Source organism: Callorhinchus milii, unplaced genomic scaffold (assembly GCF_018977255.1).
Source record: "Callorhinchus milii isolate IMCB2004 unplaced genomic scaffold, IMCB_Cmil_1.0 Scaffold137, whole genome shotgun sequence".
Taxonomy (NCBI): Eukaryota; Metazoa; Chordata; class Chondrichthyes; order Chimaeriformes; family Callorhinchidae; genus Callorhinchus; species Callorhinchus milii.
Window position 1 is genome coordinate 112,124 of NW_024704878.1, and position 6,540 is coordinate 118,663.

Below are 6,540 nucleotides of genomic sequence, written 5' to 3' on the forward strand. Positions count from 1 at the left end.
CATATAAATTAAATGTATTTCTTTTAAGATCGCACAATAGCTATTGATGAACGTGTAAATTGTGTTGCGAACTATAGATAGATTATGTTTATTTTAGCAGGAAACGCTCAAAACGCTGTCAGGTTCTATTTAATTGGCGCCCTGCGACGGTACAGATGTTATACATAATCAAGGTTGTAATCGGTTACATCGCATAAGTAGAAATGTGTCGTTAACCCACCACCACCCGACACAGCCAATTGGTAAGGTTGATTACGTAAACAAAACGCGCCAATTCGTTACTACTTCTTGCACACCGGTGTGTTGGAGAGTAAACCCACAACATTTACAATTTGAGCACGACGTTTTGCTGGTGATTACAGCAACCAGCTTCATCAGGCGACAGACAGAATTTTAAAAAAGCCCTCCTGCTTCCGGTCTTAATAGAATAAGGGTGATGTCATAGATGTGAGCATATCAGGTGCAAAGATCAGAGTGGGTTAAATATAATCATGTAAATTACAATGGATTATGATTGAAACATCTTAGTTTCGATCACGGTTTCATAGGTCGTGATACAAATAGCTAGTATGGGCATGTGATGTACACGTTACACGATTATGGAGCCGGTCGAAGACGTGACTTTGTTATGTTTTCTCATTCATTCATACCTGATGACGAATGCTTGTGTTGCAATCGAAACGTCGTATTCTATTACTTATTTTCTTTTCTTTCTACGTGACTTTACCGAAAGAACCAAAAAATAATTAGTTGTATTATTTTTACATGTAAAAACTACAGCCCTGCCAATGCAGCAGCATCGCCAAAATCATTTAACTGATCTAGACCAACACACAACGGCACTGCCTGTCCCTGCACCAAACCATGAAGAGGAGGGAGGGAGTGGGGAGAATGGGGGGGGGGGGGTTTGGCAGTTAAGCACACCGCTCATTTCTCTCCATTAAGCCAGCGCGGTATTGCTGGATAATCGCAGTCCTGCTGCTGCTGGCGAACATATGGAGCGTGGTTGCGGCACGCACGCACAGGACAGCAGTAGCTACCCGCTCCCCTTGCCTTGTAGCCACTCTGCACGTGATAGGCAGCCAGCATCCACTAAAGCAGGGGTCCTCAAACTTTTTAAACAGTGGGCCAGTTCACTGTCCCTCAGACCGTTGGAGGGCCGGACTATAGTTAAAAAAACTATGAACAAATTCCTATGCACACTGCATATATCTTATTTTGAAGTGAAGAAACAAAACGGGAACAAATACAATATTTAAAATGAAGAACAAGTAAAGTTAAATCAACAAACTTGCCAGTATTTCAATGGGAACTATGGGCCTGCTTTTGGCTAATGAGATGGTCAATGTCCGGTTCCATATTTGTCACTGCTAGTCGTAACAAGTGATGCAAGTGTGCATCCGTTAGTCTAGATCTGGTTGGAGATTTCAAATGTTTCATTCTGGAAAAAGTCTGTTCACAGACATAAGTGCTGCCAAAGATGGTTGCCATTTTGAGTGCATGGTTCCTGAGATGAGGATATGTCTCAGAGGGGAGAGATGCATAGAAATTATGAAGGCTGCTTGACTTGAATGCGTCTTTCAGAGAGTCACAATTCTGCAGTTCAGCCAGTTCCATTTGGTAAATTGTATCCACATTTTCAATGTCAATAGAAAATGGGTTACGGAAAAGCTGTATGTCCTGTTCATGGAGATGAAGCTCTTTAAATCTAAATTGGAACTCCTTTTGCAATTTTTCCAGTGAATCCACACATGTTTTGTTTGGGAATGCAACCAATGGTTTTTCCGCTAACAGATTTTGAGTTGTGGGGAGATGGCAGAAGTTTTCCTCCTTCACTTGTTTGATGAGGAGGCCTAATTTTACTTCAAATGCTTTGACATGTGATTGCATATCACAGATGAGCTTCCCCTTTCCTTGAAGTTGCACATTGAAACTGTTGAGTAGCTCTGTTACATCTGTCAGAAAGGCAAGGTGCCATTTCCATTCTGCATCATTGAGCTCTGGTACTTCTTTGTTTTTTGAAAGCAGAAAAGCTGTAATCTGTGGAAGTAAGTCATAGAAACGTTTCAAAACTCTCCCTCGACTCAGCCAACGGACTTCTGTGTGGTACAGAACATCTTCATAGTCAACATTTAGCTCAGACAGAAATTCCTGAAATTGTCTGTGGTTTAGTGCATGAGCTCTAATGAAGTTAACACAAGATACCACAATTTTCATAACTTCAGTGATTTACTACACAGCGCTTGTTGGTGGATGAGGCAGTGTATGGCTATTGGATGAGAATGGTTATGTTTGTCCATCTCTTGGTTAATGCGAGCAATTACTCCTTTCTTAGACCCCACCATGCTAGGAGCACCATCAGTTGTCACACTGGCTAGTTTAGCCCAGTTCAGCTCCAAACCATTCACAGTTTGGCAAACCTTTTCATAGATATCCTCTCCTGTAGTTGTTCCTTTGATGCTTTGCAGTGCAGCAAGCTCTTCTGTGACTTCGAAATAGTCATTCGTCCCACGAATAAAAATTAGAAGTTGTGCAGAATCACGAACATCATTGCTTTCGTCGAGTGCCAAGGAAAAATAGGAAAGTTTTTTTTGGAGTTTTGCAAATGCTGATGCAAATTGTCTCCCATTTCTTCAATCCTCCGTGTAATTGTAGGTCCTGAAAGACTCACTGTACTAAATAAATCGGCCTTCTCTGGACACATCTCTTTGGCAACAGAAAGAAGGCATTCTTTAACAAATTCTCCCTCCACGAATGGTCTGCCAGTGCACGCTATTAGCTTGGCAACTTGAAAACTTGCTCGCAGTGATGAAATATTTAGCTGCTTCTGCTTCACAAAAGTATTTTGCTGAGTTGTTAATGTATTTTTCAGTTTTAATATTTTATCTTTTCTCACTTCTCCGACCAAACAATCATATTTATCTTCATGTTGAGTTTCATAGTGTCGACGTAAATTGTATTCTTTGAACACAGACACTATATTCTGATGAGTGCCCACCGCCGCAGCTCAATCAGTGCTCACCAGCGCAGCCAAATCAGTGCTCGCCACCGCGGCCCAATCAGTGCCCACCACCGCAGCCCAATGAGTGTTCACCAGCGCAGCCCAATAAGTGCTCACCAGCGCAGCCCAATTAGTGCTCACAAGCGCAGCCCAATTAGTGACCATGGGCCGGATAAATGTCCTCGGCGGGCCGCATGTGGCCCGCGGGCCGTAGTTTGAGGACCCCTGCACTAAAGTGTAGAAGAAGAGTTCAAGTTCAAGTTTCAAGTTCATTCATTAGGTATAGCCATGTGAGCCATTCGGCTCTTGAATCGGGTGCAACCGCAACAAACAAAAAACATGAACAAAAAACATCTTAAAGTGAATGTGACTGAGTGCAAACAGAAAATCCAAGAAAAGACAGCAAAATATTGCAGAAAAAGCACCGTACACCAACACTGTGTGCAAAAATCCCAGTGGGATGCAAGTCAAACAACAACAACCACAAGACAACTTAGATTAAGGCCATCAGTCTAACTCTGTACTACAACAAACAAACATGGCCAAACCAAAAAACTTTTCGAAAATCACCAAAATAAAGCCATAAAAGCAATGAAACAGTGGTCATAGGAACTGTGACCGAATTTTCACAATAAACGACATAAACAACATGTATTACCAAACTCTGCAGCCATAAGTGGCTGCATGAGTCACTCCACAACAGTAGGAGCATCAGTTGGAGTATCAACATTTTTCAATGCACCTTTAAGATCAGCACACTAAATCAAAACACAGATCATACTTTGCAGCGATCATCCGGAGCAAAACATTGTATTTTAGGCCACTAAATTGCAGTGGCAGCTAGGGGTGTACAACTCCTCTAGAGCAGTTTTGAGTGAAGATCTCATAGGTAGTGATTCAAGTTGCAGTTTATTGGCAATAGAATTCCAGACCCTGTGGGCATCAATAGCAAAGGCCTTTCCTCCAGTATTTGTACGGCAAGAGGGAATGTGAAGCTGGTAAATGAGCGAAGACCTTAGGTCAAATTTGTTCTTTGAAACAGAGAAGAGATCCAGCAGGTAATCTGCGTATTTTTTTGTAAGTACATCATGAATAAATAAGATCTGATGCACAAGCCGTCGATCATTGAGAGATGTTAAGTTTGACCCAATGTAGAGATCACAGTGGTGAGTCCTATATGGGCAGTTCAATGCATATCTTAAGGCCGAGTGATACTTTGAGTCAAGCTTCTTCAGTACAGTACTTGGGGCTGATTTATACACGATGTCACAGTAATCAAGTAGAGGCAGTATGGTAGCTTTTATCAATTCCAGAGAGGTTTGGTGGCGCAAATGATGCGATACTCCCACCCTTCCCGTGGACATCGAGGAAGCCGTAGACCTGGCTCGCCAGGAGAAGGCAGTGTAGCAAATAGACGAAACGCCATCTGTTTCCATCTGTGTGGGGATAGAGCATGCCCCCTCGCTTGCGTGGGTTTTTTTCTGGGCGTTCGAGTTTCCTCTCGCTTGTATAAACACAACTCATCATTAATTGGCTGAAAACAATTTATAATAAAAAAACAATGTTGCAGGACCTTCCTCAAATCGAGACATATAACTCAATGTTGATTTTCTGTAAGTAAATTATGAGTATCAATGACAGCTCCTGATCTTACGGAGTTCGCCATAATCAACAGCAGCAGTAGCCATGCTCAATCCACTGCTGAGTGAAGGCCTCCAAGTTGGCGCCACCTCGCCACGATCGCGCAATGCAACAATCCACCTGGCTCCTGTGCCTCTGGGGACGTGTCTTCTCAATCGTCCGTCACCCCCCCTGGCCCGTGACGCGTCCTTTTCTGACTTCTCTTCACGGGCGCCATGGTTCAATGATTGCGATGGTGTCAGGTACAGGAACTTTGGTGAATAAGGAAACCACATCAAAACTGACAAGCAGGTCGTCTGGGGACAGGGCAATCCCCTTGATTGTCGATACCAGGTCAGTAGAGTTTAGTACCGCAGAGGTGGTTTTTCCAGTGAAAGGCCGTAGGATTTCAGACAAAAAACGAGCCAGTTTATAGGTGGGGGAGTTGATAGTAGAGACAATGGGACGAAGAGGTGTATCTTCTTTATGTATCTTTGGCAAGCCGTATAATCTTGGTGGCCTGGCTGCAGAAGGTTTCAACGAGAACTGTTTGGTCTGATCAATTAATGCGGTTGAATCAGAAATGATTTGCTTGGTTTTAGAGACGAGGCTGTTGGTGGGGTCTCTTTTTATTTTTGTATAGCTGCCATCGTTGAGTAGTTCTTGGATTTTGTTGTTGTATTCTGTTTTGTCCATGATGACAGTGGCATTGCCTTTGTCGGCTGAGAGGATGACAATGTCATCCCTCTTTTTTAATTGAGCTAATTCAAAACGCTCATCTTTGCTGATGTTGCTAGCTGGCATCTTAGCGTTTTTGAGGGTTGCAGAGATTTCAGATCTTGCTACGTCTGCAGCGATGTGACTCAGGCCCTTGAGAGCTACATCTACTCTAGCAATTATATCATTAACTGGTATGTGTCTAGGTGTGACTGCAAAGTTTAGTCCTTTAGCTAAAACGGATTTCAGGCCTTCAGAAAAGAACTGTTACTGCGATTAATTACGACTTTGTTAACATCTAGCTTTTCAATGTGTGGGTCCGGTTTCTTATTTGAGAGGCGATAGAATTTGGAAATCAAGTTGTCCTTACATTTGGTCGACATAGCGGCAGCTGAAGAGGCAGTCATTTTATCTACATGTTCCCAATCCGATGTGGACATTGTTGCACTCAAAGATAAGTGTGATTTGTAGAGTGTCTTGTCTAACTGATCTAGTTCGGTGCGCGTAAGTCTGATTTTCTCTGAGATAAGAGCTAAGCTAGTTCTAGACAGAATTCGTTAGCATTAGAAGAAGTTACAGCAGCAGATGTTAGTGTAAATGCGTTTGGTATTACCTTAGAGTCGCGGCATCTCTTCAGAAAGGTGAGAGACTCGATTAGCTGAGCCTTCTTATCCCGGAGCTTGTTGAAGGATCTCAAAGTTATGTGGAAACCCTCCCCGTAGAGGCGGTTAAATTTTGATTTAAAGCTTTCGTGACTGCAGGGATTCATCTTCTTGGTTCTTTCGGTAAAGTCACGTAGAAGGGAAGTACATAGTGTTATATTAAATGGATAAGGCAGCAACTGCAGTAGCAGCAGCAACTACAGCAGCAGCAGTAACTGCAGCAGCAGCAGCAACTGCAGCAGCAGTAACTGCAGCAGCAGCAGCAACTGCAGCAGCAGAAACTGCAGCAGCAGCAGAAACTGCAGCAGCAGCAGCAACTGCAGCAGCAGCAGCAACTGCAGCAGCAGCAAGCCAGCAGCAGCAGCAACTGCAGCTCCCTTTGATGCTGTTAATCCTGCATAATGCACATGCATATGCAGTACTAATCACATTCCTGCATTTCCCATAAATATGCTAAATTCCTCTTGATATGCAAATTCCTTTGTCAATGCGCCCAGCTTATATATATGCTCCAAGCTCGTGTGCTGTTTCATTCAGACT